This window comes from Gymnoscopelus braueri (assembly GCF_963280865.1).
Source record: "Gymnoscopelus braueri genome assembly, chromosome: 24".
In the NCBI taxonomy this organism is placed as follows: Eukaryota; Metazoa; Chordata; class Actinopteri; order Myctophiformes; family Myctophidae; genus Gymnoscopelus; species Gymnoscopelus braueri.
This window is the reverse complement of record NC_137626.1, coordinates 2,962,459-2,988,804: the sequence shown is the minus strand read 5'-3', so window position 1 is coordinate 2,988,804 and position 26,346 is coordinate 2,962,459. Positions and strand designations below refer to the sequence as shown.

The following is a 26,346-nucleotide window of genomic DNA, read 5'->3' as shown; positions in this document are numbered from 1 at the left end:
CACCTCCATTCTACAGTATGTAGGGAAGCTGCTATAACTGCAAGAAATATGTCTGGGTTGTATAGAATAGAAATCCCTGAGACTAAACTCTTTTTTTCTGTTTTATAACCATTACTGTTACTTTGTAAGATTGTTCTGGTATGAAAACCCACATTTTGTTTTTAACCACTTACCCTGTATCATACTGAACTACATGTCTGACATTTATAACAAATCAAACCACGTGAAAATTGGTTGAGAATTCTGCAAGTTACGATGATTTTAATACTGGAGAGACCTCCTGCTTTAATTGACATACATCATTAGGAGGCGCGGCTTTCCCCACAAAATATGGCGGCCGTGATGACCGTCAGAGGCCAATGAGGTATAGAGACACACGGGAACTACAGATTTAACGCCCACATTTGAGACAGTGCACCCACGCAAGGTCCGTTAGAACGATGTACTGCAGCTGTCAATCTATGAGATTAATATGAGAGTTAGCCTACTTTTAAAATGATTCTACATGAACTGGAGATGATATAGAGTTGAATAAAATATATTTCCACATGTATAGAGTGTCTTTATCAACATATCTTCTTGTTTTCTCAATAGTTTGTGTTTCACATTTAATTTGTCACTTGAATGGGTTACCCATAATGTAGCAGAGGAGAGACGGCAGACTGACAAGTAGTCGCATTTCAGTGACATCACTGTCTTTACGAACGCCAACGTCGACCTTGAAGAGGAGAATTCTCATCCCAAACCCAACTGACTTTGATCATGTCTATATTTTGAACATGTCATAGGCTTATATTAATTTATACCTACTGCAGAGCTCCGACGGTACATGGAAAAATTAAAACGTGTGGGTTTACCATTGTTGTATTAACTTGCCTGAATGTAAGTTGGGGAAATAACCCAATTAAATGGAGGAGTGACATATCCCGACATTTTCAACTACTGAATTCTCCAGGTTAGTATTAATATACAAATAGTCTTGCAAGAAGCTGTTTGGATAATTGTCCAAAATAAATAGCCTATAAAAATTATACATGAGATCTGGGTATTGAAAACCTCAAGGGATGCGTCCGTGATGTATATTCCATGCGACCACTTGAACTTTAGATTTCAGATGCTAGAACTTTTGACACACTGATGGAGTATATTATTATAGTATATTGTGGGTTGCATATTAAGATATAGCAGGTATGTCACATTAAAAAGGACAAATAAAACAAATGGGACACATTATTAGAACACAAAAAAAACGCTACAGCCTCAGTAGTCAACCAGTGAAATTACAGTACTGTACAATGCCTCTCATAGAGATCTTATTGGCAGCAGTACATCGTTCTAACGGACCTCGCGTGGGTGCACTGTCTCAATAGTGGGCGTGAAATTTGTAGTCCCTGTGTGTCTCTATATAACTATGGGAATGCACTAGCACCTCTCTACCCGCACACGCACGCACGCACGCACACACACACACACACACACACACACACACACACACACACACACACACACACACACACACACACACACACACACACACACACACACACACACACACACACACACACACACACACACACACACACACACACACACGTTGATGCAGGAACTCAAATCCTCTCAGAATGCAGATGGATGGAGATGACATGATGAGATGAGAGGAGGGTTTAAGTAATTCACTGATTAATGGTTTATTTCAGTTAATACTTTACTAGAACTCTGTAATTCCCAAAACAAACTGTTAAAGTAGAATAAGAAGCAATAGAATAAGAAGAGAGACTAAACACCTCTTCAGGGGTCATCACCATGCCGGTTTGTGATGCAACATTTTTGTTTTGCAATATTTCTGCATTAATTAAATCTGTGGCCTATATCTATTCTGAAGAAAACATGAGACTAATTGACTCTTATCAGTACAGTCAGTGCTTTCATCACACATTACCTGAACACATTAGAACATTATAATGAATAAAAGTAAATGTTTCATTATTTTTATGTTTAAAAAAAAGACATTGATGTCTGCTTCAAACAAATACAAAGGTGTGAATGTTGATGAGTTCAAAGCCATCAGGAATTAATGTATTCATAAACACAATGAAGTGATGTCATACAAGGAGATTGAGTCTCTCCCTCTCCATTCGCTCCATAATGGAGCTTACGTATGATTGTATGATGTATGAATAAGTGTATGATTTAATGTAGCCTACATTAAAACACTCTTAGAACACTCTTTAAGCCAGTGTGACATTAACAGTGTAGGTGTGAAACATCACATACCTGTTTACATATTCATGAGCACAAAGCACATGACACACGTTATAGGTGGAGACAGCGCTGTGGGCGGGTCTGGAGGTGACTATAGACAAAACATCCAGCCAATCAGGACGTCAGGACCTGTTGACAACCTCTGTATTAGTTGGTGTTTGGGAGGAAGAGCACACACGCACGCACACACACAAAATAAGTGGCTGTTTAATGTGTCTTAAACCTGATTTATACTTTGTCAATCATCATATTATGATGATGTCACAATGCATGGAAAATAGCTGATCTACAAGCTCACAACGCATCGTATGCACAACACTGCCAGGATATGAGTGTGAAGTAGGACCCAAATGCAGGACGAGCAGCAGACATGGAACTAATTACACAGGGGAGTTTATAAAGTACACGCAGCACTAACAGGACACAGGTGAACTCAAAGTACAATCAACACAGGATTGGACGAGACTAACAGAACACAGGTGAACAAGAACCAATAATCAGTGGGATGAGTGTAGTGGATAAAATTCATATAACAGTCATTGTGGTATTGATTAATTGAATGTATTAGTAGATGCAACAATCATCACCTGTTCTTCCTTGTTAAACTCCTCTCCCTGACAAAGTCCTTTACAAACAGTCGACTCATGCAAACCTATTTCAAACATACTGACTCTGGGTGAGTCAGTTATAGAATAAAGCCCATGTAAGGAGTGACCATCTGTTGTTACCTCTTGTGTACCATCCTGCCAGTATAAATATGTGTAAGACATTGGTGTTGGGGGGGGATGGGGGAAGCCCTGGAGGGAGACACTAGTCTCTCTCTGCTGTGATGAGATCTACAATAAAGCATGGAGTTTGGTTCCTGACAACTGAGTCCTGCATCTTCCTGATCTGTTTAACTTACATAAAGTAACATGTAACAGACACCGGTAACAGATAAAAACAAACATTACTACAAAATAAGATGCTCAACAAACACCTGTGGAATTAACAGACTAACAGAACTCAGACCTACACACAGAAGTTGAACATACTAAACACAGTTACAGAAGTAAAAGTAAATCAGGCAAACAAAACTAAAACCATCTGTGCACATTGAGACAGATGCTGGCTGCAGACAGCAGGCATAAATGTAACTTTGAAATGTTAATCTATGTAAGGAAACATTGTTTACTCTGTCGCTACCCGTGAATTATTTTTTACAGCGTAAAAGCGACTGAACTGCTGGTATTTAATGATGTGGGTATAGCCACTGGCCAGGTTTCTGGGAATATTTTCCTCCCGTAAACAATTCCCAGTTATAGCCTATATTAGATTAAAATTTTCTGCCTGTAGGCCTAAGCTAAATGAAGCATAGCCTACCTGTGGGGTCTGAGTGGGATTGAAGTGCTAATTGATATCTAAAAGAAAATGGTGTCCCGCTGTGCGGGGAGAAGGTGTTAGAGTGTGTGGAGTCCCCAAGGGAAGACAATGAAATCGCAGGAAAAAGGGTCAATTTGGACGTGCGGTAGATCAGCTTAAAGGACAACTTTGTTTTTTATAATGATAATAATTAAAAAATGAGTGTTATTTCTTTTTTCATTTATAGCTTTCTATCGTTATAGCGATTTTTAACTGGGGATAATTCGGTTAATTGGATTATTATTATTTTTTTACACAATAAACCGCCTATTTTTGGCTCTGCGAGGCCGAAGGCATGGAGGCCAGGGCAGAACCTCTCCATCCTTGCTCCCGTTGCAGTTCACTCTCCCTATACTCCTTCTTGACACCTTTTCTTTCGATGGATGCTAGTGATTGACCAAGGTTACTTTGCAGACATATCTTGATCTATTGTTTTGTTTAGATATTATTTTTTTTTTCACAAATGTACAGAATGCGATTTTTTAATAGTGAAAATAGCCGATCTACAAGCTCACAAGCTGTCATGATGAGGTTGTGCAGCCTATATATTTGTTATTAGATGTATAATGAAGTATATAGGGCTTAAGTAGTCATAAACTACGCAAGCAACATAAACACATAAGAATTGAATAAGTGTGGAAAAACCCATTGATTTGTGATCAGATTGACTGCTTAATGAACAGTAAAGTCAATAGGATTAGTTAAACCTGGCTATTAGCCTGGTCTGGACCAGCTAAATCTCCATGGTAACTAATGTGGCATTGCTTTCATGAAACCGAGTCATGGATAAAACAATCCAGGATAACTGTCTAAATTAATCTGGTTAGATAACTCGGCTTTCATGAAACCGATTCATGGCTAAACCAAGATAAATTCATCCAGGATAGTTGATAAATCCCGGGTTAATCTGCTATCTAGGTTTCGTGAAACAGGCCCCTGGCATCCTAGTCTCTTTGAGGCCATATATGGTTCTCTCTGCACTGTATGATTGTAATTATTTACAATAATAGAGTATATATATATATATATATATATATATATATATATATATATATATATATATATATATATAGTAATACATCTCCATCAAAGTCCCGTAAGAAAATTGTATCTCTTCCTCCAGATGACTCCATCCAGTCTTTGTTATTATATTTTCCACAGCAATATGCAGACATGTAAAGGAAATGGATACATATCTGGATAATGTGTCATAATCTTCTCTACAGGTCACATACTGTATTATCACAAGTGTTACATGAGGCAGTTCTAAAGCTAAACTTTAGAACTGCATTTAATACAACTATAATAAAACACTATTACACATATACAGTGACTGTTGGCGAATTAACTATAATAAAACACTATCACACAGTGACTGTTGGCGAATGAACTATAATAAAACACTATCACACACATACAGTGACTGTAGGTGAATTAACTATAATAAAACACTATCACACATATACAGTGACTGTAGGTGAATGAACTATAATAAAACACTATCACACATATACAGTGACTGTAGGTGAATGAACTATAATAAAACACTATCACACATATACAGTGACTGTAGGTGAATGAACTATAATAAAACACTATCACACATATACAGTGACTGTAGGTGAATGAACTATAATAAAACACTATCACACATATACAGTGACTGTAGGTGAATGAACTATAATAAAACACTATCACACATATACAGTGACTGTAGGTGAATGGAGATGATCTTGATTGATTGAAGTTATTATATCCACTGCTGTCATGAAGGACAGAACGGTTTAACAATATAACAAAGAACCTTAACAACTTAGAATAATGTAAACTCTATAGCCTACTGGGGAATAAGTGCTTTATTTACTACATCCAGTCTGTATTAACATGTTCTTCACCTAGTGGTCAGTCCACTTCTGAGATGATGAATCAGTTTAAAACTACAGCAGAGAAATCACACATCAGGTGGTGTAGTTGTACAATGAGTCCACTAGATGGTGCACATTACCCACATCATATAACAAAAACTCAATTAGAATAGTCAGGGGATATTAGCAGAAAGATGTCCAATCTTGGAATAAATTCCTTACCAAAAAAAATCTTCACCAATGTGTTTGTAAAGGTGTCTAGTAACACATCTCACAAAGACTGAAATTCAGTTTCCCTAGGAGAATTTTTGACAGCTGCTGAAAGTTGGGGTACCCACCATTTCCCTGCATTTCCATGCAGGGCAAAGAAAATCTAATTTTAATTCTGTTTTAAGTAGCATGTGAGGGGTCAAACTAGGGTGTTTTTATGATTCTGAATCCATTGCAAGCATTTGTTTTGCACCAAAACCACTCCTTGGGCTAAAAACAGCCCAATCTCAATGGGCTTTTTGCACAAAAAGTATACCTGGACAAGGATGGCTATGGCCGTTTTTAGCCCAAGGAGTGGTTTTGGTGCAAAACAAATGCTTGCAATGGATTCAGAATCATAAAAACACCCTAGTTTGACCCCTCACATGCTACTTAAAACAGAATTAAAATTAGATTATTTTTGTCCTGCATGGAAATGCAGGGAAATGGTGGGTACCCCAACTTTCAGCAGCTGTCAAAAATTCTCCTAGGGAAACTGAATTTCAGTCTTTGTGAGATGTGTTACTAGACACCTTTACAAACACATTGGTGAATATTTTTTTTGGTAAGGAATTTATTCCAAGATTGGAAATCTTTCTGCTAATATCCCCTGACTAGAAAAAGATGTTGGATATTTATTTCTAGGTTCAGTTGAAACATGGATTGTTGTTAATATAAAGAAGGTTGTGTGAAATGGTGTGTTTCAGTCCTGGGGAGGTGAGGCTGTTTTGTTCACTTAAAGAAGTAAATGTGTATCTGTCAAACAGCTCTGAGACGATGCATGACTCACCAATGGAATGACCTTCAGTAACATCTGTTGTTACCTGGTGTTTCTATCTGTCCATCACTGAAAACAAAGACAATACATTATATAGATGTTGACCCATAAGTCCAGACACAGTTGTTTGAAGTGATCTTGCAATGAGTATCTAACCTATTTAATTCCCTGAATCACTGTCATTATTATATAATGACAATTACATACATGGGCAACTGGCGGCCCAGGGGCCACATGCGGCCCCCACCTTCACTTAATGGGGCCCGCAGGTTAATATCGGAATACTGATATATTATTGATTTCAGCTGTTACAATTCCAAACATGCAAACATGACCCACTTTAACTATAAAAAGTAGCTAATTATAAAAAATAGCTTAACGACTAGTATTACATTTGTATTGTCTTTTTTATGTCCAATGTATTTGTTCATAAAGTTAACGTAAGTATAACTAAATGCATTTTAAATGAAATAAAAATGTTACTTTTCAGGAATCCAAAAAAAAATTGCAAAAATAGCAGATCTACAAGCTCAAAACACATCGCACTGTGACACGTTTTGAGCGTGTAGATCTGCTATTTTTGCAAATTTTGTGTGACATAGAATGACGAAGTAGGGCATTAATTACGAAAAAAGTAAAAATATGGAGATAAGAGGTTTCTGCCCAACAGTATATGCAATGTGTCCCTCTGGAGTGAGTGTGAAATATAGTGGCCCTCTGCATCATCACAGTTGCATCACCCCTGCTCCAGACGATCAGTGCGTTGCATAGTCATGGATGTTCTACATCCATAGTGTGTCATAGTGTGATTCTGTGGTTGCTATTGTATTGTTTTACATGACTGAGTGGTTTATGATTTATTACAGAACATACTGTAACACACTCTACTGGGTTCATCACCATGCCGGCTTGTGATGAACATTTTTGTCAGATGTTCTATTTGCCACAGACAATAATAATGAGCGGTCAATAATATTACCAGATACACAGACCTAGACTGAATGTATATCAGTGGACTCCTGATGTGCCATTGTGTCTGTGCCAATGTGATACAGGTTTTAAAATGATAGTATTTCTGCATTAATTAAAGTATCCTATAAACCTGGTGTTATACAGGTATCAATGCAGCATGGTTAAAGACTATACCATGTTTGGGAGTTCAATAATTGGGTCTTATCAGTACCGTCAGTGCTTTCAGCGCACATTACATGAACACAATGAGAACATTATAATGAAAAAATATTGTTTCAGATACACTGCATTATTATTTATTGATAATAAAGGACATAGTGATGACCCCTGCTCTTTAAGCCAGTGTGACAGTAACATAGCAAAGGTGAGAGACATCACATACCTGCTTACATATTCATGAGCACAAAACACATGTGACAGGTGGGGACAGTACTGTGGGCGGGTCTGGAGGCGACTCGAGGAAAAAACAGCCAATCAGGACGTCAGGACAACCTCTGTATTAGTTGGTGTTTGGGAGGAACCGCACACACACACACACACACACACACACACACACACACACACACACACACACACACACACACAGACACACACACACACACACACACACACACACACACACACACACAGCTGCTGCAGTTCATCGTTCTAACGGACCCCGAGTGTCAAAAGTGGGCGTGGATTTGTAGGCCTTCCGCTTCCGGCCGTGTGTCTCTATAGTGTAGGTGTGAGACATCACATACCTGCTTACATATTCATGAGCACAAAGCACATGTGGAGACAGCACTGTGGGCGGGTCTGGAGGTGACGAGACTAAACATCCAGCCAATCAGGACATCAGGACCTGTTAACAACCTCTGTATTAGTTGGTGTTTGGCAAGATATGTAAAAAGAAGGTACAGACATCTACGTCATTTTGCTGTTCTGCAGTTTGGCTCCGTGGAATACATTGGAGTCAATGAGAGCCAGGTGGACCAGCTTAGAACAAACACTATTTCTGAACGACTGTGACCTTTGTGAAATACTCGGCCCAGGAAAATAAAAGAAGACATACTGTATCACACATTGTTTTCTGCTGTGTTGCTTTTTGATGTGTACACTGTATAAGTTTATTGAGCCATCTAAAGAGCACAAAGTAAGTGATACTGCCGAGACAGAAACCAGTGTTGCCATGTTTGCTTATTATAAGTGACTTTGGGCTTATTTTTCTGTGAAGTTGCTTATGAATATTGGTAGTTGTGGGTTGTGTATTTTTTTGGGCTTAATTGCTTATTTGGGCTTACTTCACAATTACATTTTTTAATTATTTTAACCTGTGGTTCTTAAATATGTCATGGACCCCCAAATGAATATGTATTTGTCCCCTAACCCCCATCTGAAAATGTTTTGTGTTGTTAGAATGTTTCAAAAATATTCCAAATATTCCACGTTTTATTTCAAGATTTTTTGAAAATAGCAGATCTGCAAGCTTACAACGCGTCCCATTGCGATGCGTTGTGAGCTTGTAGATCGGCTATTTTCAATGTACTGTATACAGTATATAGGTTTAAAGTGCTCATAATGGCCTAGTGCCCTAGTTGCTTCTTTTGGGCTTGTTTTCCTAGACCTGGTTGCTTATCTCTCACACAATCCGGCAACGGTGCCAGAAACTATACATGTCGCTGTTTAGATGCCTCAATAACATTATACAGTGTGTTTAGATGCCTCAATAACATTATACAGTGTGTTTAGATGCCTCAATAACATTAAACAGTGTGTTTAGATGCCTCAATAACATTATACAGTGTGTTTAGATGCCTCAATAACATTATACAGTGTGTTTAGATGCCTCAATAACATTATACAGTGTGTTTAGATGCCTCAATAACATTATACAATAACATTATACAGTGTGTTTAGATGCCTCAATAACATTATACAGTGTTCACATCAAAAAACTATAGATTGGAAAACAACCTGTGATAATTATGTCTTCTTTCATATTCCTGAACCGATTAACTGACAAAGGACGTGTGTGCACACACGCACGCACGCACGCACGCACGCACGCACGCACGCACGCACGCACGCACGCACGCACGCACGCACGCACGCACGCACACGCACACATGCACGCACCATCTAAGTCAGTGGTTTCCAACCAAATTATTTTGGGGGGTCCCCAGATGATTAGCTTAATGTGCTACATTGTTTTCTCACTCAACAGTAAACAAACCAACATAGAGTATAAGCGTATACATACAGGGTATCTGCACATTTATAAAGTTACAATTTAATGACTTGAAGTCCTTTTTAATACAAAATTGGCCAAATTGTCAAATATTGCCAAAATAAAAGGGCAAATAGCTGATCTACAAGCTCACAAGAGCTTTTACAGGATCTCCTCACTGGTCAGTAGGAATACATTGAGGACTCTAGCAGGAGCACTCATCCAATGTCACTTTGACTATGCACCTCAAACACGTCCACAATCACAACACCAGAGGGAGCTCCACAAATCACGTTCAACCCAAATTTGGCTCAACCTTTGTTTTACTGCTATGCCACCAAAATGTGGAATGCCTGAACAGTTTGGGAACCCTTGATCTAAGTGTCTGTTTAGTGTGTCTTAAGCCTGATTTATACTTTGTCAATCGTCATATCATGAGAATGTCACAATGCATGGAAAATAGCTGATCTACAAGCTCACAATGCATTGTATGCACAACACATTGTGAATGTAGATCAGCTGTTTTCGCCTAATGACGTGTTGCTGAAACTTTGATTGAATGCCTCAATAAAGCAGAGTGTGAAGAGACATTAAAACACTGATTGTTTCTGTTCCATAGACTATGTTCATTATGTTCACAATATTTAAGCTTTCACATCATGTCTACAGAGCATAATGTCTACAGATCTACATGTTCAACACTTAATAATCACTGTCATGTGTAGGTGCTATACAACAGTGGTTCTCAACCTGTGGCCCAGGGGGTCCCCACATGATTTTTTTTTTTTGGGGGGGTCCCCAGATGACAGTGAAGTGACAATTTAAGGACTTTTAATACCTTTTTAATACCTCAAAAAGAAAGAAAAGAAAAAGACCATTACTGCATCAAAAGTAATCAACAAACTATACTATAAAAACTGGTCAGTCGGCCAAATTGTCAAACAGTATAAGAAAGATGATTTTTTTTAGAAGCAGATCTAGAAGCTCACAACGCCTTGCAAATGTATTGTAGATCTGCTATTTTCACAATATTTAGATGTGGAACCGAAAATGTAATGCCTCAACTCCTACAATTCCAAATGCTTATCAGGGTGGGGGGTCCCCAATTAAAATATGATTATTTTGGGGGGTCCCCAGTTCAAATATGATTATTTTGGGGGGTCCCCAGTTCAAATATGATTATTTTATGGGGTCCCCAGTTCAAATATGATTATTTATTATTATTTATATTATAATATCCTACATTAGAATTGACTAATGAGAGGGCCGGCCAGCCGGTGGCCACGTCACTCTGACTCAGATATAACCATAAACAAACCTCATACGCCCATATATAGGCAGGACCACGGCCACGTCACTCTGACTCAGACATAAGAAATAATATAAGACGGAGGCAAAAATGTAGAAAATAGCTGATCTACAAGCTCACACCGCCTGCGCTTACGAGGCGTTGTGAGCTTGTAGATCGGCTATGCCTCAACTCCTACATTCCAAGTGCTTATCAGGGTGGGGGGTCCCCAGTTCAAATATGATTATTTTGTGGGGTCACGGCCTGAAAAGGTTGAGAACCACTGGCTTAGATGAGGAGCTATTTTGTTGCATTGGAATTGCTGAGGTTTTAGACATATTTTAGTTTGTTCAAAACAGTATATTTAAATTGATTTTTTTGTGGTTATTTGGTTATTTTGTGCTGCACCACTAGGCTATAAAGATATTAATTTAGTTTACTCGTTTTGAACCAATGCTGCACTAATTTGACTTGTGATAAAAAAAAAGCCATATAAAAATAACAGCAATTCATTGATGTGAAAAATACGAAATTTACTTTTACTTTTACTCTTTTAGCAAGTACTTTTTTACTCTTACTTGAGTAACATTTTGACTAAGCTACTTATACTTGTAGTGGGGTAAAGTTAACCAGGGGTACTGAAGTATAACTAACTGTGTGTGCCACTTCAAGCCGTGAGGCTGTGGAGCTGGCTGAGGGACCTCAGGGTCCATAGGAACTCTGTTTGTACTATTACATTACATTACATTACAGTCATTTAGCAGACGCTTTTATCCAAAGCGACTTACAATAAGTGCATTCAACATAGGTAGGGAACGAAACTACTAATCACCAGAAGTCTTAAGTGCATTTCCAGCATAAACAAGCAACCAAGAGTATACCTAGCGCTAAGGTAAAAGTGCAATATATCAGCTACCTACTTTCTTAAACAGATGAGACAAAATAGCAAAATCAAATGAGCACAAGCTAAAACAAATAAGTGTATCGACTAAACAAGATCCAATAAAACAATACAAAAATAAAACAAGAGTTTGTACAACTAGTTAACAACAAGTAGGCCAAAGAGGAAGCAAGTAACCTCACTGACTGGAGTGACGCCTCAATTCGTTCTCCAACCATTCATACACACCTCTGGAACATCAAACTAACTTCAATATGGCGTTGTTGGCAACTACAAAAGTACGGTAGAACCTTTACCAAAACATAGTAAAGTCAGTGGTTCAGATACCACTCTTACTCAAGTACTGGGGTCGAGTACCCTGTCCACCTCTGGCCATATATATAGGCAGGACCACGACCACGTCACTCTGACTCAGACATAACCATAAACAAACCTCATACGCCCATAGGCAGGACCAAATACCGATACTTTTGTTTTCTTGGCATTGAGCTTGAGGCAGATCTTCCTGCACTCCATTTCTACTGCCAGTAGTAGTTTTCTCACATTCTCTGCTGTGTCCGAGACTCGGGCAGTGTCATCTGCAAAGTCCATGTCAGTAATCATGATGGGAGTTACTAGCTTGGGACCAGCGTGAACCCCAGTGCCACAAAATATATTTTTCTCATGAGGAAATAACAGGAGTGACACATCACTGACAAAGCTGCACTCAGATCACATTCATTATATTCCAGTTCTTAATGTACTTTAGTGATAAAGAAAATCTATTTGGTACAAATTCTCAGATCCAGGGCCATCAACTGTGACCTTTTTGTCAAGATACAATAATATTCAGCTTCAAAGATTAGGACATGGAGCTAACTTTAAACTGAGGCCATCTGTTCTAAAAAAAAAAAAATTAAAAAACAATTAAATGTATAGAGTAACTATCATGAAGGGTGTTTTGATTACAGTGATTACACATATGTTTTCACCAGATTATAAGTAACATCTGGTGATATGACACAATACCTTACATGCTCATTCTGCATGCATACAGTTGACATAGAAAACAGAACATTCTCTCTGTTCAGTGTATGTTTGTGCAGAGACCTGCAGACATCCTGTGGGTGCCGGGAAGCCCGAGCACCCAAAGAGAAAGCCGAGCAACCACAGGAAATGTGTCGGTCGGATGACTATTGTGTGATGCTTTGTAACGTGCACAGGATGCACGATGTACCCGCTCTGATACCGTGTGTTATTGTGAACAGATTTCTGTCATTCAAACTCTCTCCCTGTAATCTGCAGAGTCCTTATGTCAGTTATGGTTTCATCATCAGCCAATAATCAAATTGTATGACTTGAAATGAAAAAAGGTCATTTTGCATGCCTACTGGGACAGGTGCGTGTAGGAGCAGGCAGCCAGTGCATGAGACAGGAAATAATGGTGATCACGCACACTGTCTTCACTTAAAGCAAAACAAGTATTTTATTGCAAGTACAATGTTTCCAACTGACATTCATCAGGTATTTCTGATGAAGGGGTTAAAACTTGGTTGATGTGTATGTGACTTGTTGTTGAGTACCCTATCAACCCAACATGAATCGGCATCCATGCCTGCAGAGATGGTGGTTGCAGAGAGGCAGGTGTTGTTTGCAAGGCATGTGGTTAGGTCAAGTTTCAACATCAGTCATTTCTCAGTGCTAGACATGACATACAGCCTTCATTGTAACCACATCCTCTGCTCTCATGAGAGCAGAGGATGTGGTCACAAAGAAGGAGCTGTTATCTGCATTTTCATATGCACCCACACGCACAACCGTTAACTTCACCTTGTCAAAACAAGATGGCGCCGACATGCACAGCGGCAAACTTCACCCTGTCAAAACAAGATGGCGGTCATGTGTAGGTACTATACAACAGTGGTTCTCAACCTGTGGGTCGGGACCCCCAGGGGGATCCCTACATGATTTATTTGGGGGGGGTCCCCAGATGACAGTGAAGTGACAATTTAAGGACTTTTAACACCTTTTTAGTAGCTCAAAAAGAAAGAAAAGAAATATACCATTACTGCATCAAAAGTAATCAACAAATTAAATGATACTATAAAAACTGGTCAATCGGCCAAATTGTCAAATAATCTAAGAAAGAGGCTTTTTTTCTTATCTACAAGATCTACAAGCTCACAACGCCTTGCAAATGTGAGCTTGTGAGCAATATTTATCTGTGGAACCGAAAATTGAATGCCTCAACTCCTACAATTCCAAGTGCTTATCGGGGTGGGGGGTCCCCAATTCAAATATGATTATTTTGGGGGGTCCCCAATTCAAATATGATTATTTTGGGGGGTCCCCAGTTCAAATCTGATTATTTTTGGGGGACCTCAGTTCAAATATGATTATTTTGGGGGGTCCTCAGTTCAAATATGATTATTTTGGGGGGTCCTCAGTTCAAATCTGATTATTTTTGGGGGACCTCAGTTCAAATATGATTATTTTGGGGGGTCCTCAGTTCAAATATGATTATTTTGGGGGTCCTCAGTTCAAATATGATTATTTTGGGGGGTCACGGCCTGAAAAGGTTGAGAACCACTGCTATACAGCAATGATATGAAGTTCACCCACTCATACATATTATAATATATCCTACATTATCCGACTAATGAGAGGACCGGCCGGCCGGCGGGCGGACCATGGCCACATCACTCTGACTCAGACATAACCAAACCTCATACGCCCATATATAAGCAGGACCATGGCCACATCACTCTGACTCAGACATAACCATAAACAAACCTCATACGCCCATATATAAGCAGGACCACAGCCACATCACTCTGACTCAGACATAACCATAAACAAACCTTATACGCCCATATATAAGCAGGACCACGGCCACGTCACTCTGACTCAGACATAACCATAAACAAACCTCATACGCCCATATATAAGCAGGACCACGCAGTGGCGTAACGGAGGGGCAGCAAGTGCTGCGGTGCGGGGGGGCCACCAGCAGGGGGGGGGCCCGCCTGCGTTGATACAAATATTTCTACAGCAAAAAAAAGAAAAAGTTGATTTATAATGGTCAAATAGAACCGAATTAGACCCGAATTAGACCGAATTAGACCCGAATTAGACCCGAAAATGTTGTGCACGCACATGCACGCGCGCGCACGTGGGCCTCACGTGAAACTCCCGCGGGGAGGCCCCGCGATTCTGCGTTACGCCACTGGGACCACGGCCACGTCATTCTGACTCAGACATAACCATAAACAAACCTCATACGCCCATATATAAGCAGGACCACGGCCACGTCATTCTGACTCAGACATAACCATAAACAAACCTCATACGCCCATATATAAGCAGGACCACGGCCACGTCGCTCAGACTCAGACATAACCATAAACAAACCTCATACGCCCATATATAAGCAGGACCACGGCCACATCACTCTGACTCAGACATAACCATAAACAAACCTCATACGCCCATATATAGGCAGGACCACGGTCACGTCACTCTGACTCAGACATAAACAACCCCAATACGCCTATATAGGGCATAGTAGTGGCGGCCATTTTGTGATTCCACAGATAGAAACCGCAGTATTTTTTTCCCATAGAGATTTTAAAAAATATTGATATTAATTATTTTAAGCCTGGAACTATGCCATCCAGACTCCTGGTGAATCATGACCATAATTAGATTAAAAAATATATTTGAAAACCGCAACAAAAACAGTATTTATTGAATATAGTATATATTTAAATAGTCAAATATTTTATGTATATATTATTGCTTATGTATGTATATATATATATATATATATATATATTTATATATTTATATATTTATATATTCTATCATTTATATGGCATATAATTATAGATATGTCCTCATTATGACCGTGGGTATGCTCTAAATGTGTATTTGTCATTTCATTAGGTCTTTAACCCATTAAGACGGGAAAGAATCTGTCTTTTTTAGATTTCTTTGGCTATTAAAAAATAGCAGATCTACAAGCTCATAGTGCGGCACCGAGTGCGGCACCGAGTGAGCTATGAGCTTGTAGATCTGCAATTTTTTTTAAATCGTGAAAATTTGAGCAAATCTTAAAATATATGAATTTTGGCCGCGGACCCCCATCTCAAAATATGTTGTTCCAGGGACCCCCCAGAAGTTGTAACAGAGTAAAAAATGTGCGCTACAGAAAAAAAGATATTCAAAGATTTTCACACATTTTCACGATTTAAAAAATACAGATCTACAAGCTCATAGCTCATAGCGCTCAACAGCCCACTTTACGTTTTGGCCTATAACTCTTGAACCGTAGGTCGTAGAATAAAAATATTTTTTCCCCTAGATTCCTTGGGTCATGACGTAACTCCCCATATAGGCCACGCCCATTTGCGTCAGGATAGATTTTCCGCCATTTTGAATTTTCTTCAAAACACACTTTTAGCTCCTCCTCCCACATATTTTCTCCAAATTTCACAAAAATCGGTACACATGATCTCTGGATCCATGCAATAATCTGGACCGAAACAGAATTTTGATAGTCCATACCGTTCGTCCGTAAATGGCTTCCAAAGTTAGCGGAAGGGGCCCGTTTTACAAAAAAGGCCACAAATCACGAACGAAACAATCCCAAATTTAAATCACATGTCAAGGGTGGTTTACTCAACAAATCCCCAAAAGCATTTCCACTTTGATCCATAGGGGGCGCCACAAATGCTCAAAATGTAACCGTTTGACGCAAAAACCTTATGTTGGGGGGATCAATCCTCTCAAAATGAAACACAAGTGATCTCAGGAGTTATGTGACAATGTAATTGGCGCAGCTTCCGACGGTATTCCTCCCAGTGTATTCCTCGAGTCCCGGCGGCAGCGACCCGCGTCTCGCGTCGGCGCAACCACACTCTGCAATTGCCCTGAATTGCGACGCGTCTAGTATTCATGTTAAACACCATGAGACACACAGCTACACAACACAGCTTATGTTCATGTTAAACACCATGAGACACACAGCTACACAACTTTATGAACTTAAATACAACTACATTGGACATAAAAAAGACAATAGCATTTTAGTACTAGTCATTAAGCTACTAATATAGACTGAAGTAGTTAAAGCGGGTCATGTTTGCATGTTAGGAATTGCAACAGCTGTAACTTGCGGGCCGCATTAAGTGAAGGTGGGGGCTACGTGTGGCCCCCGGGCCGCCAGTTGCCCATGTATGATTTAACCTGTTAATCTGGTCAGTAAGTATTACAATATAAATATAATATAACTTCTTATGAGCATTTCCTACATTCATATTGTGCAATGCAATACCATATAATACTCAAACATGTTGTCCTGCTATAGGATGGTGAATTCACACATTCACCAGAGCCTTAATTCAAAGAGACGTTTTACCTTCATCAGAAGAGGAGACGTTGAAAGAAAAGACGCTGTTTCTTCACATCCATCGATGTCGAGTGTCTGAGTTCATCTGAGGGCGTTTGTCTCTTCCTCAAACTCAACTAAGAACAACATCTGTGACGTCAATGAGTTTGAACAGGAAACTATGTGTCAGGAAGAAATATAAAATACATACATTTATTTATATGTTGCTTGCATTTGGTTGTTGAGACATTCATCTTTACATGGTTCTGTATTGTTGTCAAAAACAACAGTCTTCAACATGTACACACACAGCAATAGTAATGGATGTCATATCACCCATTCTTGAGAATTAGGACAAATCATGTCTTACCAAAACATTTGACCCATTAACACACTAATTAAAAAATATATATATATATGAATTACATACAATTTATACAATGTTTTGATCTGGTTTCCTTTTTTTTTTTTTTACATCTAAACTTGCACTCTGCCAGAAAACACCCTTGTCTCAGACAAGGATTCACAACTTCATACATTTTTTTAAATTTTGTTAAAATAACTAACCATGTGTATTGATAACGTAGGTGTAAGAATGTACTATTAATATCATCTTTGTTAAAATAGGTTTTAAAATGTGTAATTCTATTAGCATTAGTAGAAATCTAAGCAACTTTGAAACATAAATTACTAACTATGACTGTGCTGTGGAATGAAAAAAAAACCACAACATTTGGTCAACTCCGTCAGAGTGGTATGTAAGGTTAATGAATGCCAATCAAAGCTTGGTCCATTACAGTCTGGCCTGCAGTGTATCTGAAATGTTCAAGGTTGTATTTATTGTTACATCTTGTGCACATGGTATGTAAGAGCAGAATGTGTTTTACTGCAGGCATCATAAGTGATTAAAACAAAACCTGTCACATGATTGAACATCATTAACTACCCCTGACCTCATACTGTACATGCTTCTGACCCCCAGCCTGAGAATAATGTGTTGCTGAAACTTTGATGAAATGACTCAATAAAGCACAGTGTGAAGAGACATTAAAACACTGATTGTTTTTAAGATGAAATTTGTTCACATTACACTACATAGATGATCATTTTCAGTATGTTCAAAATATGAAAACTTTCACCTCATGAGATTCTACATGGGCAACTGGCGGCCCCATGGGACCAATGCAGGCCCCACCTTCACTTAATGTGGCCCGTGGGTCAATATATGAATATATATTATTGATTTCAGCTGTTCCAATTCCAAACATGCAAGTTTACATGACCGTTATAATTATTATATCCTAGTGAGAGTGCAGATACACAATGTGACCCCCTGGAGTGAGTGTATAAATTAGTGGCCCTTTCCATCAAAGTAGCCCAAGCCTGTCCTAGATGCATTCTGAGGGGCTTGTTACTCTACATATAGATACTGTATAGACCCACATGACATGACACTGTGAGATATTTATTTTATAATTTTTTAGTAACATGTATATTTAAGTGTTTTCAATGTCAGAACATGTATAAGTGTACTGATAGATGCTGAGTGTTTCTGCTCTACTCATCACTCATTTTAGCATTAAAAAGAGAAACGCAAATCTTATTTTTTTGACCTATTGAGACATAGTTTGCACATCTGTCGACTAATAGCTGCATGACAGGATGGAGGCTGCCCCCAGCGGTGTGCCATGGCTAACTTAGCATAAAACTGGTGTGCCGCTCCCACCATCGGCGCATACGCTACGACTATCGGCACGCCACGTTTATTTATGTGATGTTGATCGATTGAACCATGTCTCAATTGACACATCCGTTTTTATGCTGCAGTAGGCTGGCGTTCCCGAACGCAACTCTAAAAGTTTAGAGCCTATAAATTGAACCGTCCACAGTTCATTAGCGAACGCAATGGACACAGCTGGCAAACATTACCTAATCAAATCTCACAGGAACTAATGACGTTCGTGTCTTATCTTGATTGGGGATTGCACACAGAGCATCAGACCCAACTGGAACCAGGCACCATTTGTTTGTTTCTATACACACGGCCCGGATCCAACCAACCGTACGCGGCCTAAGACGACTGCCGCTGTCATTCAAGAACTAAACATTACAGTTATTAATAAAACTGAAATGTAAAGAAACATTTCAAACATTTGATATCAGTCACAGCTGGGTATGAATAATGGCTTATTGACAGCAGCAACCAGCAAAGGAGGTGAAAAAAACTGATCATGCATTATATCACAAATTCAGTATTAAAATGTGTGTCTCTGTGTACAGACCTGCAGCAGCTCCACCATTCACCTCACTACAGCAGACTGACACTATACTGCCTTTACCAAGCTGTGACTGAGAGAGTGATTGACGATTGTCAGTTGTGGACCCCCCCCTCCCCCATTCCCTCCCCCACAGAAATACACAGACAGCAGTTTAACTTTGTGCTTTTTCCTAAATTAACGCCATACTTGATCATACTGCAAAAGTGGCAAAAGTAGCAGATCTACAAGCTCGAAGCTTGTAGATCTGCTACTTTTGCCATTTTTGAATTTGAATCCTGTAACAGTTTTGGATATATGAGGTTTCCACCCGACAGAGACCATGTATACTGTAGAAACATTTTCAGAAAACGTGGGGTAGGATTTAGAAGGTGTTTTTAGAATCAGGTCTAAATGGGTGTTACGACCCGGCCTAGGGGTCACATGGTGTAACATAAAAATGGACTCCCTCCTACCCAGTTCCCAATTCAGACAAGCCACACAGGTTTAACATCCCAAGAGTTCAGGATTTATTTTACAATTAATAAAAACACATTTACAATACCTCAGAGTGGGGACCATAACTTCCAAAATAAACACATCCTACTCTCAACTAACAAAACATAGAACAAACTGAAATGACAAAGAGAGAGGTCACCCACCCCTACATACACAATGCACGACTACAGTATCACAAGTCTAAAACTGAACAAAGTGCTGCTGTTTGGGAACTTGGCTAGGAGGAAGACAACAGAACAACTGAGGACAGCCATCTTTATAGTCCCCAGCCTGGTCACATGAGCCAATCATCAACAGGCTCCACCTAGTAATCAGCCAGTCACACTCAGCCACCACACATTCACCAGTCACACCAGCTGGTACTCAGTTACTCAATCACACACACACACCAATGACAGAAACATACCTACACACACAGGCAACACACAGGAAAACATATATATGACCCTATAGCAGTGGCGGAGCGTCAGGGTAGGCGGCCGCCTACGGGCCCGGGACTCCGGGGGCCCGGGCCGTCAGATCACATGGACCTTTATTTTATTAGAATTAGACGCACTTTGCGTGCTCCGCCTCTCAGCAACTTTCCCAGAGAGTCACCAGCCCGTGCGCTGGTAGTCTGGGAGGCATTGCGTCGGAGCTTGGACAGCAGGGGCGCGGCCACTGCGTTGTGATTCAAATAAACAGCCAATGAAGAAAAGGGGGCGGGATCCACATGCAGTGGGTGTTACATCTAAATAGGATCGACGGGAAGCAATTTCCCCTTGAGAAATTGCGGCCGCCATTGTTGTGTACTGCCGTTTGCCTCTCGTCGGACTTTTGCACAGCTCTCAGACCGGTAAGAGGCGTGTCCGCTCAGATTCTGAGCGTAAGCTACATCCCGCCCACAAATACCAGGGCTCTGGCCCAGAAGTTCCTCGCCAGAGCTGGCGAAAACTTCTGGGAACTCAGATTAGTGCGCTGGTGACTGGGCACACATGCACGGGCGCTGCGCGTGCATGTGTGCAGGGGAGGGGCCTGATCAGTGTGCCGTGCCTGTCGGCCCGGCTTTCAGTTGTTCCGCCACTGCCCTATAGGGTCATAACAATGGGTTAAAACACAGAGCTGTGACCTGGGCTACAAAACGGATCAGTAAACAGCCGAGCTGACAGAGACCACATACATGGTTTATTCACACTTAAAATAACAACGTCTATACCAGTGACTGTCACGTCAATTAACTGTCAAGTTCAGCTGCTTTTCCTTTGTACTTTCAGGTTGGTGTCGTCCTGTGTGGCTTCCAGTCTTTCTGTAAAGGCCAATACCTTGTGACATCGGGAAGAAACTTCGGACAGGCTTTAAATCCGAACTAGTTCAGAGAGTCAAGACACCTGGGAGAGCAGGAGTTCTGAGAGAAGTTTGTAATGACGTCAATGTGTAGTTACAGTACATCACCTCCCTTTATGAAACCTTTATGAAGGAGCATGTATTGGCCTTACGAGTGAAAACATCATAACTGTCCTTAAATGACCTAGTCAGCTATAGATGATCAGTTCTGCTGACCAGACAGAGTCACTGTGGTTCTCCTCCTACAGAGATAAACTATCCTCTCTCTCTCATTTCCTCTTAGTGTGCACACTGTACTTCCTCTTCTCTAGACGTAAAGAGGAAGCTGTTTCTCTGCTGCTCTGACCACACTGCCCCACTTTCTACAAGACTCTACATGCTACAGTTACATTGAAGCTACATGTATAGCTGCCTGTTATGATGTGTAGCCTCATACTTGTTCATGCATTATGTTTATGCACTTAACGCCAATATAAGCTAAACAACTGTAATGTCTGGAGTGGGGGGAAAACAATCAAAATTTGATTTAAAATGAATTGGTGAGATCCTGTTAAGTACATTTTAAGTTATTCAATTCGGTGCCATATGGCACAAGAGGGACTTTTGATGTTTTTTTGTTGTCAGTTTTCATCAGTGGTTTTGATCAAATTGAGGTCAAATCATACTAGAGAGACGGAAAGAGGAAGTACAATTATTTGAGCTGCTTATTTCAGCACTTTGAGTGAGAGGAGGGGCTGCTACATTTGGGCAATAGTGTGTGTGTGCTTGTGTGCGTGTGTGTGTGTGTGTGTGTGTGTGTGTGTGTGTGTGTATGTGTGTGTGTGTGTGTGTGTGTGTGTGTGTGTGTGTGTGTGTGTGTGTGTGTGTGTGTGTGTGTGTGTATGTGTGTGTGTGTGTGTGTGTGTGTGTGTGTGTGTGTGTACGTGTGCATGCGCGTGTGTCTGTGTGTGTGCGTGTGTGTTTAGCCTGTGTGTTGCATTCTTAACCTTTCAACTAGGCACAGATGAGAAGAGCCATATCAATACTGTGATAAATGAATATTGAAACAGTTTGACATATTCAGAATCAATGTGTAGGCTATTGAACAATATATATGTGTGACAACACTAAACCTATATTGTTGCTGCACACACTAGAAGTGCGTGTTCATGTCCTCCACTACACCACTGGGTGTCTGTGGAAACACTTTGAACATTATGATTGTGTTCTGTGGAGTTCACTCTACAGCAGGGGTTCCCAAACTATTCAGGCCGCGACCCCCCCCCCCCCCCCACAATAATCATATTTGAACTGGGGACCCACCTGGGGACCCCCCAAAATAATCATATTTGAACTGGGGACCCCCCACCCTGACAAGCACTTGGAATCGTAGGCATTACATTTAGTTTGACTCGGTTCCACATAGATATTGTGAAAATAGCCGATCTACAAGCTCACAACGCTTCACACTGCAAGGCTATTTTCACGATGTTTACCTCTTTCTTACGTTTGACAATTTGGCCAAAAAGTTATTAAAAGTCATTAAATTGTAACTATAAATTTGCAGATAACGTGTATACACTTACAGAAAATGTATACCTTTGGTCATCACAGAGATGTAGCGTTTGGCTGGTTGAAACTAACTGTTGAGAGAGGCTGAAAGGTCACTTTCTGCAAAAGCGTCAAATTGAACTTAATAGCATGACATCATGTGATATTTATGTAGAGTTTAAACTAGAGTTTAAGCTACTGTACATAAATACCTGCTGTGTGAAAATCTAATATATAGATATAGGTCCTTTGTAATTTTAGGGTGAATAATACTAGAATCCCAAAGGTATAAGGTATAATAATAAAACCCAGAGGTTCTGTAACCTATGTAATGACAACCGACTTGGTGATGAGTTTCACATCCTGTTTGAGTGTAAACTAAACTAAATAACTTAAAGAAAAGTCTTTTTAGCGGAAATAAACAATGGTGTGGGTTCTGAGATGTTGCTGGGTCTGTGTCTGGAGTGGAAATGAATCAGTCTTTTATAGAGGCTGTAATTGGGGCGGCAGCAATTCCAGATCAGCTGAAGGTGTGCCAGCCTGAGTGAGAGAGACAGTGGCTGCAGTTACATGGACAGTTTCATTCGGAACGAATACACTTCCATTCGGAATGAATGAATGGATGAATTCATTCAGAATAGAAATGCTCATGTAAACACCTCAATTGGAATAGAATATTCCATTCCAGTCTGACCCGAATGAATTTTCATTCGGGTTAGGAGGGGTGGTATAGACCGTTTGAATCGGGATATACCAATCGGAATGACGGAATTGACCATGTAAACACTTTATTCCGAACGCTCCTCTCTGTTTGGAATACATGCATTCCTTTGCGCATGTCCGTGCTTAGTAGTGCTGTCAGAATTGTCCAAAAATGACCTATCAAATCTCTAATTCGGCCACGGTTGGTGCTGAGAAGCGCTCGCTCCTGCGGGATAAAATGAATGATTCTATTCTATAGTGTCATTTAATAAGCCTGTAATGGTTAAGCCCAGACTTGTCCAGGAGAACGGACGCTCCGAGGATTGCTGGCCTAGGCTACATTTATATGGATCTTTTTCTAAACGGGTATTTTAGTCCTCAGTTTTTAAAAAGAATCCCTGGCCACATGACAAAGATAAAAAAAAAAATCCCTGTCCACACGTAAACGCAGAAACGCATTGATCAGCTGCAAGTTTCAATTTTAAATCAGATTTTATTTTATTATTTTTATTTATTTTATATATGAGGGGCCAAATACATAATACATTTTAATCACATGTTAAGGCCCAATACTGCAATAGCTGCATTATTTTAATAGCATACGTGAACAAAAATAAATGAAAACAACATTATTAGGGCGCAACTGCAGCGAAAAAAGATGAGATTTACTTCATCAATTCATTACATGGGCAGCCGGAACGGTCGTCCCAAAACACCCCGCCCCACGCACCTTTTGAGCGGGCCATCCACGGCTGCTCCATGGTCGCTGGATTTTGACCCGGGGCGATTGTGTTTTAGGGCGACAGACCCCGCATTCAACCCGTGTGCGCACCGCTCGCTACTCGGCGCAGAAAGAGGGTTTTCGTCACAGTGAATGAGTTACAGCATGTTTCAAAGCTTTTTCATAATAATACAAGAAAAACGTGACACTCTCATAATGAGTAGCTTATACTTTCTACCTATATATAGTAATAGTATATTTTGATGCCAATACTTTTGCCATAACTGAGCGTGCCTTGTTTCATAGACTGTAGTGTTGCTCTCTCTCTCTCTCCATTTATTATTATAATGACCATGAGCGGTCCGGTGTTTATGTATTATTATTTATTATTATAATGACCATGTGCGAATGCACGATGACATCATCGTACCTACATGAGAAATGTGATAAATAGTATAGGCTAGCCTACGTTTTACCGTGTCTGGTACCAATACAAAAAAATAAACTGGTCTGAACTTGTAGATCTGCTACTTTTGCATTAAAACGGCGATAACAAAGGAACACAGGTTTGTACCGCATACAACGCTGCCTGGCCAGGAGTCGGTGCGTTGCTTACCGGCCTGTCTACGACCGACAGATCTCCGCCGCGGAGGCACAAGGGGGCTATTGCCTCCTCCCATGCCCACCAGGGGAAGCTCTGCTCCGGGTAGTGGCCCCTGGTCCATGCCCGGGCGTAGGCGGGAACCACTTTGCGCATGTCAAAAGTGATATTCCGAATGAATGCTTTGGTCATGTAAACGAGGAATACTTTTATTCAGGTCCCATGTAAACAGGTGAGTGGAACAGATTCCTCTATTCGGAATGAGTTCATTCGGAATGAATTCATTCTGAATGAATACATGATTGTCCATGTACCCTCAGCCAATGGTCCTGAGTTGAATAAAAGATGAGATTATATCAGTAAACAACAGTGACCACATGCATATGGCTTATTGAGCCTGATTATCAGACTGAGGCGTGCCACTCAGTGGAGTGGGCGGGGTCTATGGTCTGGAGCCAGGCTAGTGATGCATAGACATAAGTCAAATTCCATTCCCCAAAGCTCGGTCACTCGCTCACTCTCCTCGCTTCCTCCATTCGCGCCTAAGCCCCGCCCCTGCGAGCAGCCGAGGATTATTTGTGAGGACGGAGTGGTCGAGAGGTTGCCCTCAAAGGATCGGACTGCACTCAGCGTCATTTCAAAGCGACGGCAAATTCCGCGATCACTTATGACGTCTCAAACAGCTGGACCAGAGCAGCAGAGGCGTGGATGAAAATATACATGCATAGAATAATATGCAGGTATAGAATAATACAGAATACAAGAATAGACAATTCATCAATGTGGATGGCCACATTGTTATCTTTATAGTTAACATTTTGTGCAAAGCCATTTATTCCTGAATTAGTGAACGAAGCGCCAGGATGAGCAAACTTACATTTATGAATTAAATCCTGACCCGTCCCTCTTTTTGCTCGTACAGTCCCCAGACCCCCCACCCCCCGCAGCATCCCGCACGGCACTGCTGCTTATAACAGCCACCGTATATTACAGAGTATGTCTGACACTGAATTACATCATTCATGCAGGGTGGCCATACGTCCTCTTTTACCCGGACATGTCCTTTTTGGGGGGGCTGTATGGGGGTTTTTATAAAATCCTTCAAATGTCCGGGGTTTTGAGAGTTTGGGTGATATCCCCCCACTTCTGGGACGAAGAAAAAAGAAAACAACTCAGACGATTTTGTGATTTTGCTTGATATTGTTTGATAGCGAAATAAATCATGACTGACAGACATGAAAGACCCTTCACAGCTAATAGAGAATTTTACATTTTAAGAATCGGTTCAGAATTGAATGAGTATGGCTATAGTTAAATAGCGTAAAGTGTCCTCTTTTTGGGGAATTCAGAATATAATCACCCTATATTCAGTCTATATATAAATACAATACATTATTTTAAA

At 40.3% G+C, this 26,346-nt stretch overlaps 1 protein-coding gene across 5 annotated transcripts in view; it reads right to left on the bottom strand.

Moving 5' to 3' along the window:
- The window catches only part of LOC308080326 (uncharacterized protein), a 64,684-nt gene extending 47,299 nt beyond the window's left edge, over positions 1-17,385 (bottom strand). For 2 of the 5 annotated variants that reach the window (XM_080422135.1, XM_080422137.1), the window contains exons 1-5: positions 17,324-17,385; positions 8,271-8,371; positions 7,910-8,021; positions 6,568-6,624; positions 2,275-2,391 (exon numbers count right to left, since the gene is read on the bottom strand). The gene's annotated coding sequence lies outside the window, so the exon portion shown is untranslated. Of the gene's footprint in view, positions 1-2,274; positions 2,405-6,567; positions 6,625-7,909; positions 8,022-8,270; positions 8,372-17,323 lie in introns of all 5 variants that reach the window. The other 3 variants (XM_080422134.1, XM_080422136.1, XM_080422138.1) reach the window with 3 other exon arrangements.
- Positions 17,386-26,346: the final 8,961 nt, after the last annotated feature.